Below are 15518 nucleotides of genomic sequence, written 5' to 3' on the forward strand. Positions count from 1 at the left end.
GTTTTACAAATCTCTTCGTCATCCTACAATTCTCGCCTCCAAAGCGCTGATTGCAGGCGTGTGTCACCACGCCCGGCTCTTTAGATGATTAGATTCCTCTGCCTATCGTCATCATCATGATGATTCTTCCAAAAATCAATGCAATAATTACCACGTTGGGGTACTACTAGACGGGTCCTCGTCATGGGAATGTGGAATTTCCATCGCTAACTCGCGTCCACGACGTGTGTTTCCAAATCGTCGATCTGATTCAACAGAAATTTGCACCAGTAATCGTCTTCCGTGGTAACCCATGAGCCAGGGGTGGAAATTCCACATTTTCATGGCGGGTGTGAAACCATAGGGGGCAGAGGGAATGTTTCACCACTCCATGGCAAGGTCATTGTGTGTGGGTGTCTTTGTCTTTGGTTGTGCGTGTGCGTGTCCGGCAAAACAACCTCTACCTCCTTGTGGTGCCGGACGGCAATGCTGTGGTGGGCAGTGCCGTGGGGGGAGGGCCAATTTAGATTGGCCTTTCCTTTCATGGCGTTTAAAACCACCACAGCGGCCAAATGGGGGCTCTAGATGGGTGCGAGGGGCTGGTAACCCCTCCACCTTCAACTAACTACCACTAAATTACGATGGAAAAAACGTGTTAAGCGTGTGCTGGAGGCCCCGGGGGGACAGGCGTCTATGACGTCTCCTGGCCAAACCCCATTTGGCAGAGCCAGGAGTCTGAATACTCACCCTCGGAGCTCTTCTAGAAATAACAAAAAAAGTCACTTTGGATGGCCAAGTGGAATGTTCGAACGCTCACTGCGGAGGAGAAGCTTCCACTCCTCTGTTGGGAGCTGGACCAGTACTGCCTGGATCTCTGTGGTATTCAGGAGGTCCGGTGGACCGGCTCTAGCTCCTGCCACCATGAGGGATGGACAGTCCTCTACTCGGGGCAGGAGACTGCCAAACAACAAGGAGTGGCTCTTCTTCTGAACAAAATAATGAAGGGGACATGGGAGCATGGCGGTGAGGTGTGGGAAGCTGTAAGCACCTGGCTACTTTGGGCTTGCCTTCGCATCATCCAGAGGCGAGGAGTGGTGGTCGTGGTTACTTATGCCCCCACCGTGGAGGGATGCAGGCAAGGCCGATGAGTCAGATGCTTTCTATGACCTCCTGTCACAGGTGCTGGCTAAAGTGGCCCCACGGGATCGAGTCATCTTGTTGGGTGACTTCAATGACCGAGTTGGTCATGATGCTAGCACCTGGTCTGGAGTGATTGGAAGACATGGGCCAGATTAGCTTAATAACAACGGTCGGAGGCTGCTAGATTTTTGTGCAGCTCATGGGCTTGTAATTACAAACACGCTGTTCCGGCATCGGCGCATTCACAAAACATCATGGATGCATACCGGGTCCAAGCAATAACATCTGCTGGACTCCATAGTGATGGAACAGTGGATGCGGGCCCATGTGCTTGACACCAGGACCTACCGTGGAGATGATCTGTAAGATGCGCCTGCCATTCTTCCACTCATGTGGTGGGTGTACACCCAGGACCCCATTCAAACCAATAGTGGCATGGCCTCAGCTAGCTGATGAAAGTTGCAAGCAAGAATTTAATCATCGCTTGCGGCTGGGGTTGGCATCGTCCCCCACTCCTCCTGATGTCGAGGGGAAATGTGCGAGGTTTAGGACTGTGGCTCATGCAGCTGCAATGGCTGCTTTTGGTACACGGTCCAGACCTCCCCAGAGATCCTGGCTGCCAGAGGTGTTCAGGCTGGCTGAGAAAAAGCGACAGGCCCACTATCATCGTCTACAGCATCCCACGTCAGAGAATGAGGAGGATTACCACAGCCTTCGCTCGGAGGTTCGGAGAGCTGTGAGGTGCTGCACGGATGGTTGGTGGTCGTGGGTTGCTGGCCCGCGATCACAAATCGCTCTTTAATTCCATCAAAAAGTAACCTGTAGCGCTACACATATTGCCTTCATTAGTGGAAAGAACGGTGATCCAATCTCCGACCCCCAGGAACAGGTTTGCAGATTTGCTGAGCATTTTTGAGGGGTCCTGGGGGAGGGGAAATTCCTTTAGCCTGGAAAACATCGTGGGACAAAGTGGGGATGACCCTGCTGAGGCTGCGGTGCCTCAAATATTGGAAGAACAAGTCACCCCCTGTGAGTGGCTGGCTGAGGTGCCATCTGTTGAGGAAGTACTGAGGGCGATCCAGAGCCTGAGACCAGGAAAGGCACCGGGCAGAGATGATCTCTCAAGTGAAATGCTGAGGGAGGGTGGCATTTGTGCACAGACTGCCCTACATGACATCATAACAACAGTCTGGACCACTGGACGGGTTCCACAGGATTTGAAGGAGCCCTGGTGGTTCCCCTCCCTAAGAAGGGGGACCGCACAGACTGTAACAACTACAGGGACATCTCACTCCTCAGTGTGCCAGGAAAGGTCCTGGAAAGGATTATTCAACATCGCCTTGCCAGGCACGCTGAGGAGAGGCTTGCGGAGCCCTAATGTGGTTTCAGGAAAGGGCGGTCCTGCACAGATGCCATATTTTCTGTCCGTCTGCTACAGCAGAGGTATAGGGAATTCCAACAAGACCTGCATCACAGCTTTATTGACCTGGTGAAGGCCTATGATACCATCAGTAGGCCTGGGCTCTGGGTTGTTCGTCGTGCTTTCGGAGTCCCTGACCCACTGCTCATGATCATTAAGGACCTTCACGATGGTGAGCGGGCCCGGGTAAAACTACGTGACCAGGAGTCGGAGCCATTCCCTGTTCACTTTGGGGTGCGTAAGGGATGTCCTCTGGCCCCCACATTATTTAACATCTATTTCGACCACGTAGTTCGTGAAGCGTTCAATAGCTGTTCCGGAGGAGTTTCTATCTGGTACAGATACAATGGGAGGCTGATTGATGCCCGGGTGCAGTCAAGGGAAGGCTCCCTATTGCTCAACCATGTTATGTATGCCGATGATCTGGTAATTGCTGCTTACTCAGAGGAGGAGTTGGAGGCGCTGCTGCTGAACCTAGAGCTTGCCACTAAGAAGTAGGAACTAGCCATCAGCCCCACCAAAACTAAGCAACTGCCTGGGTATTTTGTAACATCGGACATTCCACCCCCAGAACTCCCAATTGGTGATAGGGCAGTTGTGGAGAGAATGGAGAGTTTCCCATACTTGTGTGCTCATGACCAGCTCCGGTTTGACAGCAGAGGTCTCTCTCCGAATCAGTCGAGCGGCATTATCTTTGCATCGGTTGCGTAACGCTGTGCGGAAGCTGCCTGGTCTGTCGCTTCGAACGAAGCTTCAGATCTCCTCGGCCACAGTCATTCCCTTCCTTCTCTACGCTTGCGAAACGTGGACCCCCCTAATGGAACATCTTCGCCGGTAAGAAAGATTTAGGCTGGCCTGCCTACGATCCATCTTGGGTTTAAGTAGGCTGGATTGTGTGAGGAGCTCATATATCCTTGAAAGATCTGGACAAAGTCCCATCGGTGCGCTCCTCCGGCAGGCAAGGCTGCGTTGGCTGGGTCATGTAGCCCGCATGCCCAGCCACAGCATGCCTAAACAGCTTTTGTTCGGCGGGATTGAGGGGTCTAAACGGGTGCGGCACGGGCTAGAGAAGAGATGGAGTGATGTGGTACACGAGGACGTGGAGCTGAGTGGACTTGCCGATGACTGGTACCAGCGGTGTCAAGATCGGCCTCTGTTGAGGAGGCTCGTGAAGGACGCTACTGGGCAGTTGGAGGCAGTCGCCCTCCAGCAACAACGGAGGGGGGAGGAGCGACGCTCACAACAACGAGCGGAGCGCCGGGTGGCTAAAGCACAGCCAGTTGGCACAGTAGGGGGCACAGGTGGTGCATCAGCCAGTCATCTCAGCCAGTCGACCCGTGGCACCTGGGTCTGCCCCGTGACCTCCTGCCAGCGGGCGTTCGACACGTCACGTGGCCTCAACGTGCACCTAGCCTGGTACAAGCTTCGTGGTGACGTCACTGTAACTTAGTGGCGAATGGCGGTTGTTGTTGTTGTTGCGTGTGTACGTCCCTGTGCAGAGTGCGCTATGTGTGTCTGCTGGACATCTGTGAAAATGAGCTTCAAAGCTCATCGGATTCTTCCAGGATGAATCGATATTGGTATTCTGTATCCGCGTGTGGGTGGTTGTGTGTGTGCGCGTTCCTGTGTCGGAGTGTGCTATGTGTGTCCGTGCGTGTCCGTGTGTGCTTGTGCGTGAGCGTTTCAGACTGTTAGTGTGTACCTATGTGCATGGGCGCGTATGAGTGCGTGTGTGTGCGCGTGTGAATTGTGTGTGCGGATGTGCGGTTGTGCGTGTGTGTGCGTTTGGGGAGCCGCAGCGTAGCAGATAGCGCACTACGATTCCCGCCCACGGCTACAGATTATCCGAGCCCGTATGGGCCTCCTCTAGGTCGACTCGATCTCTAAATGAGTACCAGGTGTGATGCGTAGAATATCGCCAATTGGGGAGACAAAGGTGGCCGGGGCGTGTGCCCGTGGCCGTGTTGTCCTTCGTTCAGGTGGTGCTCGCTCGCGAACAGCGCTCGCCCGGGCCGGCTCCGATAGAGGCGATTGGGGGACGAGGGGGGGGGACGAGGGGGGGGGTACAGGGGGGGGGTGCCTCTGTAGGAAGCCACGAGTCAGCGGTCTTGCTGCTTAGCTTGGTGCTGAGCGTGAGCACAAAACTGGAAGGTGGTGAGCTAAATGCTCTGCTGGGGGGGGGGGTGGGGGGGGGGCTGTGGGGGGGGGGGGCTGTGGGGGGTTTCACGAAGGGCACGTGACTCGCGAGATCAAGGTCGAAAGTTCACATCGCGGCAGGGGAATCGAATCACGGACATCAGAATCATCAGCATCACTCGGCCGGTGACGACCGCAGTTGTACTCGTACTCTTAGTTCTTTCGGTAAAGTCACGTAGGTAAAAAATGAAATTAAAATTAATAAAAAAATAAAAACAATAAAATGACGACGTTTCGGAGGCAACACAAGCTTCCGTCTTCAGGTGAAACTGTCACAGCAAAAAATCAGTATCAATCTGTATCACTTGATACAGATTTTTTGCTGTGACAGTTTCACCTGAAGACGGAAGCGTGTGTTGCCTCTGAAACGTCGTCATTTTATTGTTTTTATTTTTTTATTAATTTTAATTTTAATATTTTTTATTAATTTTAATTTCATTTTTTACCTACGTGACTTTACCGAAAGAACTAAGAGTATGAATCCTTGCAGTCACGAAAGCTTCAAATCTAGACAGCAGGTGTGCCAGCCATGCGTGTGTGCATTCGTGGGTAACCGATCTGTAGGTGTGTGTGTGTTGAACTTCTTTCGCACCGTACGTAGCCAAACGTGCTGATCGATCCTATGCTGTCTTGCTGTGGTCTGGGCCTGTTGTTGTTGTTGTGTTGCTGCCTTGCCCCGAGCTTGAACTTTGTGTGTTGACCAAACTGCAGGGATTTACGTACTTCCATGCTTTTTTATGAAAAAAATAATTATTATAATATTGTTTGTTGATGCAACTTGTTGACATCTCCGCCCTCTACGTCTGTGAAGGAGAGCTTCTTCAGAGCTCCATCAGATTCCGTCTCCAGGAGAAATACTCAAGATTCTGATTCTGAATGGCGGGATACGGAGGTGGGAGGGTGGTCCAAATTTTCTCGTTTGTACCATCCGTCTTGTCCGCATTGTCCGTCTCGTATGTTCTGTCCCGCCTGTACGGTCTGCCTCGTATGGACGGACTGTCCCTCACGTGTCTTTCTATTAGCCTCATGGTTTTATTAGCATGTCATTTGCATCGGCATTGATCTATTTTAAGACGCACGATTTGATGCATGCATGCATGTATGCGCGGACGTATCAGGGGCGTTGGTATATAGATTGAAATTCCTTTCACTCTCTACGTGCCTCCTGTTGCGACGACTGCTGCTGTCGATGAACGGAATTCACCACAGTGATCTCGAGGGAATCAGATGCCGGCAGTACTGCAGCATCAATTAGTTGTATTGTACTTCTGTGCGCCTCAAGGCTGCCTATGCCCTCCCCCCCTTCCCCACCGCCTGCACCACTGACCATGCCCAGTAACACGTGCGCCCTGAACCGAGTTCCATCAAGGGCTGACGGACAACATCGATGGCGAACATCTGAACCCGTTCTGGGACTCCCCTTGTCTGTTGCCAGGTTGATTAGGGCTATTGCGATGTTGCGTGTGTGTGCGGGGAGCAGCGTTGCGCTGCGGTTAGTACGCTGCGCCACGAACCAGGCGACGCGAGTTCGGTCCTGGGCCTCCCCTAGGTCGACTCAGCCTCAAATGAGCACCTGGTTTCGGTGTGTAAAAACATCGCCACTGGGGAGACAAAGGCGGTCGGGTGTGGTGTTGGCCACCCACCCACCCCCTCGCGTGCCGTGCCGGCCTTCATAGATGCTCGCTAACAGCACTTGCCCCAACAGCCTGTTAAGGCTACACGGGGGATCTTGGTCTTTGTCTTTGTATGGATAGCAGTGGGTAGCACGCTGCGCTACGATCACGGCTACCCGAGCTCGATTCCCGCGATCCCCACTCACGGATAATATCTGAACCGGTTGCGGACCTCCTCTACGTCAACTCGGCCTCAAATGAGTAGCTAGTTTGGTGTGTAAACGTCGCCACTAGAGGCAAAGGCGGCCGGGCTTGGCTTTAATAGGTGCCCGCTATCAGCACTTGCCCCAACAGTCTGTTAAGACTATACGGGGGATCTTTGTTGTTGTGTATGTCTGTGTGTGTGTGGCATTTTTCACACGGTTTAAGGTCGTGGCGTCCTCATGAATATATTAAGAGACACACACATACACATGTGCACACACATACACATGTGCACACACATACACACGCATTTCCGACACACGTGAACACTTTATAATGGACTAATACACAGGTGTGAGTTATGCATACGCACACACATACACATTACACACCTACTACGTACACACCTCTGTGTATATCGCAGCCAATATGAACCACACACGTACACACACAGTGGCACAAAAAATATATATCTATTCTTTGGTTCTTTCGGTAAAGTCACGTATAAAGATAAAATAATAAATTAAATAATATTATTTTATCTTCATACGTGACTTTACCGAAAGAACCAAAGAATAATTCCTGCAGTCACGAAAGCTCCAAAATTAATATATATCTATTAAAGACGGTTGGAGCCGAGGGCTGTTAGCGAGCACCTATGGCAGCACCACACCCGGCCGCCTTTGTCTCCATTTACACATGTACTCATTTGAGGCTGAGTCGATCTAGAGGAGCGCCGGGACCGGTTCAAATAATCGCCACTGGCGTTGGTGGCCATGTGCGGGAATCGAACCTCGGTTCGCCGGGTTAGGGTTACCGCAGCGAGCTAACCGCTGCACTTCTAGTTCAAGTTCATTTATTAGGTATAGCCCTGTGAGCCATTCGGCTCTTGAATCGGGTGCAACTGCAACAAACAACAAACAAAAACACGAACAAGAAAACATCTTAAAGTGAATATGTGACTGAGTGCAAACAGAAAATCCAAGAAAAGACAACAAAATATTGCAGAAAAAAAACACCGTACACCAACGCAGTGTGCAACCTCTCCCCGTCAATCGCCTGACGAAGTTGGTTGCAATCACCAGCGATGATTGCGCACGCCGCGGGTTTGCTCTCCAACTCACAAGCGATGCGCTGAACGAGTTACTAATTTCGATTTAAAGCTTTCGTGACTGCAGGGATTCATCTTCTTGGTTCTTTCGGTAAAGTCACGTAGAATGGAAATAATAAAATAATAAAAATTAAACATAATAAAATTATTCTCACGACGTTTCGGCCACAACGCAAGCAGCCGTCCTCAGGTGGAGAACATGTCTGTCGAGAAGACAGAGTCGTTTCGGCCACAACGCTGCTTGCGTTGCGGCCGAAACGTCTTGAGAATTATTTTATTGTTTTATTTTTATTATTTAATTATTTCCATTCTACGTGACTTTACCGAAAAAAACAAAAAGATCAGTTACGAATTGGCACGTTTTTTTGTGTTTGTTTGTTTACGCTACGAAGCTCGCAAATTGGCTGTGTCGGGTTGGCCGTCGCGGGTTCACGACTCGTTTGTATTTACACCGATCTAACCCCACCACCACCCAACAAAAAAAGCCACCCTTCAGCAAGAAGCCTTGGGGTCCGACTTGAAACGTGGCAAGATGCCCTCTGTTCGCGCTCCACAAACATTCACACTCAGATCGGCGCGCGCCGCAGCGCTGCGATGAACGTCCCGTGCTCTGCTGCACCCCTCGCCCCAGGACGAGTTCGATTCCGTACCAAGGCTACAGCAACAGCTGAACATCTGACCACCCCCCTCCACTCCCACCTCCTCTGCCCCCACCCCCCTCACCAACAAAGACAAAGATCCCCCGTATAGCCTTTCACATATCGTTTTGGGGAAAGTGGAGTGGTTGGTCAGGAACACGCCCGACCGCATTTGTTTCCCCAGTGCTGATTAATTCACCCCGTACCAGACTCTCATTCGAGGCTGAACAGGAACGCTTCATATATTACTTGCGACCGAACTTGCTGCTTGCGTTGTGGCCGAAACGTCGTGAGAATTATTTTATTATGTTTTATTTGTATTATTTTATTATTTTCCTTCTACGTGACTTTACCGAAAGAACCAAGAAGATGAATCCCTGCAGTCACGAAAGCTTTAAATCGAAGCTTTCTTTGTTTATTTTGTGTGACCAGATAAGGCCCGCTGAGCGCCATGTGAATCTATGGGTCTCTATGTGACTTCATGGAGTCTATGAACCTCTGTGTCAGTATATTGTTCTCTGTGTAAGATTGTTGTTTCATATGTAAGTATGAGTGTCTAGGCGACTGTTTGGTTCTCTATGTTGTGACTATTATTACTATTTTATTTGACCATTTACGTCTCACTGAGCTGCATAGCTCATTTTCAGATGCGACCTGGTCACACATTATAGCTCGAAAAAGTGGATTATAATCATCATGTGGAAATATAGAGCAGACAAAATACTCTAAACGCGTGTTTATATATATGGAGGCAAAACCCGGCGGACCCGGATACAAATCCACGCGACCACAGGGAGAATGCGCAAACCCCAAATATACAGCAGCAGGCGTCAGGGTCGGGATCTAACCCACGGGCTCCTGCACACCAAGCGAGGTAGTTAACATCTCGCTAACGCGTTAGCCGCGGCCGGGAATCGAACTCGTGACACTGGGTTCGTAAAGGGCTCCGTCCCATTCACACACAGAGATACAAACATCCCCCGTGTGGCCTTAGCAGACTTTCCTGGTGCCTTTGTGCTGTTAGCGGCACTTTTGTGCTGTTAGCGACACACGAGGGGGTGGGTGGCCAGCACTGTTCCCCGGCCGCCTTTGTCTCCCTAGCAGCGATGACTACACACCGCACCAGGTGCTCGTTTGAGGCTGAGTCGACATACACGTACACACACGTACACACCTCAATGCAAACACACACGCGTCGTGATTTACCGCAGTCAAAACCCATTACGATTGAATATTTGCAAACGCACAAAGAGACGCGTGGCGTGGAGTGGAGGCGCAGCGGTGAGCGCTTTCAGCTCGCCGCCCGACAGTTCCATTGGTCCAAGAATCACGATATCTTGGACCAATTCTCAGGTCGCGAACTTGCGAACTGACCAGCGCGGTGAAGTCTGCTCAAACAAACCCCACGACGGACAAGGGATTGCGACGGAGGCATTCACCCAGCAGAAAGGGGCTTGAAGGGCATTTTATTGTTACGCAACTCGTAGACACAACACACATCGCGTAGCGCACCACGCATCTCTACCTTAGCCTGGAGCAACGCACCGACACGAAGACACACAGGCAAAGATCGCCCCGTATAGCCTCCATAGAATGTTGGGGAAAGTGCTGTTAGCGAGCACCTAGCCAGACCGACGTGGCGCTTGAGGGTTTGACATGGCGAGCACCGCGCCCGGCCGCCTTTGTCTCCCCTAGTGGCGATGTTTGCGCACCGCACCAGGTACTCATTTGAGGCTGAGTCGACCTAGGGGAGGCCCAGGACCGGTTCAGATAATCTTCTCTGGTGTTGGCCGTGAGCGGGAATCGGACGCGGGTCGCCGGGTTCGTAGCGCAGCGCGCTCACCGCTGCACTACCGCTCCAAAGACAAAGAACCCTCATATAGCCTAAACAGACTGTAGGGGCAAGTGCTGTTAGCGAGCACCTATGAAGGCCAGAACGGTACACGAGGGGATGGGTGGCCAGCACCACGCCCGACCGCCTTTGTCTCCCTAGTGACGATGTTTACACACCGCACCAGGTACTCGTTTGAGGCTGAGTCGACCTAGGGGAAGCCCGGGACCGGTTCAAATAATCGTCGTGAGCGGGAATCGGACACGGGTCGTCGGTTTCGTTGCTCAGCGTGCTAACCCCTCAAACACTTTCAAACAGACAAACTCCAACACACACACATTCACAGATGCACACGCGCGTACTTTGCCTGGAGCAAGCCAGGAATCAAACACAAACGCACAACAACAACACACCCATGCAAGGCAAAGACAAAGATCCTCCCTATAGCCTTCAGCAGACTTTTGGGGCAAGTGCTGTGAAGGCCGAAACGGCACACGAGGGGCTTGGGTTGCCAACACTACGCCCGGCCGCCTTTATCTCCCCAGTAGCGATATTTACACATAGCACCAGGTGCTCATTTGAGGCTGAGTCGACATAGGGGAGGCCCAGCAGCGATTCAGATAATCATCACTGGTGTTCGTCACCGTGAGCGGGGAAATAAACTCGGGTCAACGGGTTCGCAGCGCAACGCGCTAACCACTGCTAGCCACTGCGAGCCACTGCGAGCCACTCCTAATCACTGCTAACCACTGCTCCAAAAGTCCTCACACAAAGACTGAACCAAACACACACACACACACCACAAAGACAAAAACCCCCCGTATAGCCTTAACAGACTGTGGTAGCAAGTGCTGTTAGCGAGCACCTATGAAGGCCGGAACGGTACACGAGGGGGTGAGTGGCCAGCACCACGCCTGACCGCCTTTGTCTCCCTAGTGTCAATGTTTACACACCGCACCAGGCAATCATTTGAGGCTGAGTCGACCTATTGGACGCCCGGGACCGGTTCAGATAATCGTCACCGGTGTTGGCTACGAGCGGGAATCGAACCCGAGTCGCCGGGTTCGTAGCGCAGCATAGCGCTCACCCCTACATCTACCGCTCCCCACTCACACACACACACCGCACACAATCTCAAACACACTCCTCGACACACACGCACACCCACAGAGACACCCACGCCTGCATCAGCCCCGAGCTAGTGAAGTCACAGCGCACGAACACACACAGACGCACCTCAATGCAGACACCCAGACAAAGGTCCCCCGTATAGGCTCGACAGAGTGTTTGGGGGCAAGAGCTGTGAGTGAACGACTTGGAACGGACCGCCGCCTTTGTCTCCCCAATGTCAATGCCTGCGCACTGCACCAGATGCTCATTTGAAGGCCGAGGGCTGGCTCTGACAGCATTCGCCACTGATGTTGGCCGAGAGCGTAAATCACCTGTCAGATCGCTGGGTTTGTAGTGGAGTGCGCTCACCACTGCAACTACCAATACCGACATCGCTTGTGCCAGGCTAAGTTTACTTTGAGGCCTAGCGCATACGATGGGTGGGTGGCCAGCATCACGCCCGACCGCCTTTGCATCTCTCACGGCTATGTTTACACACCTCACCAGCGACTCATTTGAGGCTGAGTCGACGTAGAGGATGCCCGGAACCGGTTCATATAAGGCAGCTGTGGCAAGTGCTATAAGTTTCAAGTTTAATTTATTAGGGATAGCCCTGTGAGCCATTCGGCTCTTGAATCGGGTGCAACCGCAACAAACAAAAAAACAAAAACATGAACAAGAAAACATCTTAAAGTGACTATGTGCACCTTACAAAGGGGCGGGTGGCGGGTGGCCAGCACCACACCGGGCCGCCTTTGTCTTCCTAGCCTCTTCGGGCACGAATTTCAGACCGATTCGATCCGGAGGAACATCAGGACCGATCCAGATGTTAGCCACTGGTGTTGGTGCCTGGCCGTGAGCATGGGATCGAACTCGGGTGTGGAGAGGGAGGGAGTTGGAAGGAAAGGGTTGATGTGGGGGTGGTGGTGGTGGGGGTGGTGGTGTTGGTGGTGGTGTTGTTGGTGGTGGTGGTGGTGTGGGGGTGGTGGTGGTGTTGGTGGTGGTGGTGTGGGGGTGGTGGTGGTGTTGGTGGTGGGGGTGGTGGGGGTGGTGTTGTTGGTGGTGGTGTTGTTGGTGGTGGTGGTGTTGGTGATGGTGTTGTTGGTGGTGGGGATGGTCGGGTTGGTGTTGGTGGCGGGGAAGGCCGAGTTCGAATCGAGGCACGCGCTAATCGCTGCGCCACCGCTCCCCCCCCCCCCCACACACACCCAGGTGCACCCACAGACACCGCGCCCCGAGGCGGCGATGGGTGAAGTCACAGAGAGAAAGAGACTCATCGCACGCGCGGCGTCCGCAAGCCAAGCGAGCCCGCGGCGGCGGCGGCGGCTTCTTACTTACAAACGCACCTTGCCTGGCACCCAGTGACGTCACGAGCGTGGGGTGGGGGGTGGTGCCTTGCCCCCCACCTCCAACACCTTCCCTGGTGGTCAAAGCTACGAGTTTGGGGGGGGGGGGGCGGCCCCCCTTGGCTTAACCACCAATGCGACATGTTTACAGCAACTGTTTTAAAATAAGAATAAAAACAATAACAAGCATCGATTGAAAACGCGCTTTAAGTTTCACCCGTTTAACACGTAGACTTTCGCGACCAATAGCTGTACTCGTGACGAATTGGCCACGTTCTGTTTACGTGACAACCCTTGCTAGTTGGCTGTGTCGGGTGGTGGCGGGTTTTAACGACACATTTATATATTTACGCGATCTAACCCCCCCAAAAAACCCCCTCTATTATAGATAGACAAACACAGAGAGAGAGAGACACACACAGAGAGAGAGACAGAGAGAGAGAGAGAGATACAGAGACAGAAAGAGACAAACACAGAGAGAGAGACACAGAGAGAGAGAGACACACAGAGAGAGACACAAAGAGAGATAGAGAGAGAGACATACAGAGAGAGACACACAGAAAGAGACAAACACACAGAGAGAGACACACACACAGAGAGAGACACACACATGGGGGAGAGACACAGAGAGAGACATACACAGAGAGAGACACACACAGAGACTCACAATCGAAACGTCGTATTCTATTATTCAATTTATTTTCTCTCTACGTGACTCTACCGAAAGAGCTAAAGAGTAATTCCCGCAGTCACGAAAGCTTCAGACAGCGGTGAAGTTTGGCTTCCGCAAACAAAAAAAAACACGAAAAAAAAACGCGCACGTCAATTGTTTCGGCGGCCCTGCCACACACTCGACCGATCGCCGCACCTCCACCCCCCCCCCCCGTGAGCTGACGATAATGCTGACGATGAGTCTACGCGTTGTACCGACAACGTCGTTATTGCTACTCCCACTGCCATGGCAGCGCGACCCTCGGGCGATCCAGGAGTACAGTACAACTCCACCGGACGACTGCCCAAAATCCGTTCCGCCGGTCACCCTCCACTCTCCCCAACAATCTGTTCAGGGCCATACGGAGGTGGGTGGGGGATCTTTGCTTGGTGGGGTTCAGAATCGATCTCGTGAGAAAAGAAAGACGCTCATAGCTCAGTGGGCTTTACCTAGCGAGATAAACAACAAAATGTGTTTTCATTTGTACGTATTGTTTAAGCGATGTGCTTATAACTTTCCTATTCTTAGCCACTCATATCGTGTCCTTTAAAAAAATATATTCTTGGTTCTTTCGGTAAAGTCACGTACATAGAAAATAAAAATAAATAAAAGGTGTTTTTTGTTGTTGATGTTTTTGCATCGCGTTCTTGTCGTTGTCACTTTCTAACTCCGTGCCCCCCACTGGGCATCTGTGAAAAAATGAAAGAGCTTGATAGCTCATCGGATTCCTCCTGCAGGATAATTACAGATTCCGATCTTTGCAATGGCGGGTTCAGCAGAGCGCGTGGCCACAGCATCGCACGTAGATTCCGCGTGTGTGTCTGTTGAACTTCTTTCGCACCGTACGTAGGCCATCCGCGCGAATCGGACGAGCGTGTGTATGATAATTGGTTTTTTACCCTTCTATCTGGCAACAAAACTGACACCTTTTTTATAAGGAGTCATATTTGCATAGACCGCAATACCTGCATTCATAATACAAACAAAAGACATAACTCTGATAATGTGCACTGTCCTTGAAGTTGATTGGTCCACACCCAAAAAAAAAGGTGTCAGTTTTGTTGCCATATAGAAGGGTAAAAAAACAATTATCATATTTTTACTGGCAAATTACGTTCCCATGGTGTAAATGCTTACCCCGAGCTCTCATACTCTTATGGTGCCATTGTCTTTGAGTTGTGCGCCTTTTGGCGTCATCTGCTCCAACCCATGTGAGACTAGCCTCTAAGGAAGGGTGTGGACCAATCAACTTCAAGGACAGTGCACATTATCAGAGTTATGTATTTTGTTTGTATTATGACTGCAGGTATTGCGGTCTATGCAAACATGACTCCTTGTAAAAAAAGGTGTCTGTTTTGTTGCCAGATAGAAGGGTAAAAAAACAATTATTAGATTAACAACGATTTAAAGCTCTCGTGACTGCAGGGATTCATCTTCTTGGTTCTTTCGGTAAAGTCACGTAGAAGGGAAATAATAAAATAATAAAAATAAAACATAATAAAATAATTCTCACGATGTTTCGGCCACAACGCAAGCAGCCTTACTCAGATGAAGAACAGGTCTGTCGGAAAGACAGCGTCTGAATTCAGACGCTGTCTTTCCGACATACCTGATTCCAGTGCCGGGAGAATTGGGTTCGGAAGATTATCGGCAATTGCTGCTGGAAGCGTGCCTTCCTCGTGCAGCAAACGTCACTAAGATTTCAAGATGCATTTCCGTAAACTGGTCAATTCACGCTTTGATGAGACTATGTACATATGCATTTCTATATTTATATGAGTAGAGCGTAAAATGTTTGATAATTGGTTTTTTACCCTTCTATCTGGCAACAAAACTGACACCTTTTTTGACAAGGAGTCATGTTTGCATAGACCACAATACCTGCAGCCATAATGCAAACAAAAAACATAACTATGATAATATATGCACTGTCCTTGAAGTTGATTGGTCCACACCCGAGACGGATTTCCTTAGAGCCTAGTCTCACATGGGTTGGACCAGATGACGCCAAAAGGCGCACAACTCAAAGACAATGCACCATCAGAGTATGAGAGCTCGGGGTAAGCATTTACACCATTGTAACCTCATTTGCCAGTAGCAAAATATGATAATTGTTTTTTTACCCTTCTATCTGGCAACAAAACTGACACCTTTTTTACAAGGAGTCATGTTTGCATAGACCACAATACCTGCAGCCATAATGCAAACAAAAAACATA

This window comes from Lampetra fluviatilis, chromosome 50 (assembly GCF_964198595.1).
Source record: "Lampetra fluviatilis chromosome 50, kcLamFluv1.1, whole genome shotgun sequence".
Taxonomy (NCBI): domain Eukaryota; kingdom Metazoa; phylum Chordata; class Hyperoartia; order Petromyzontiformes; family Petromyzontidae; genus Lampetra; species Lampetra fluviatilis.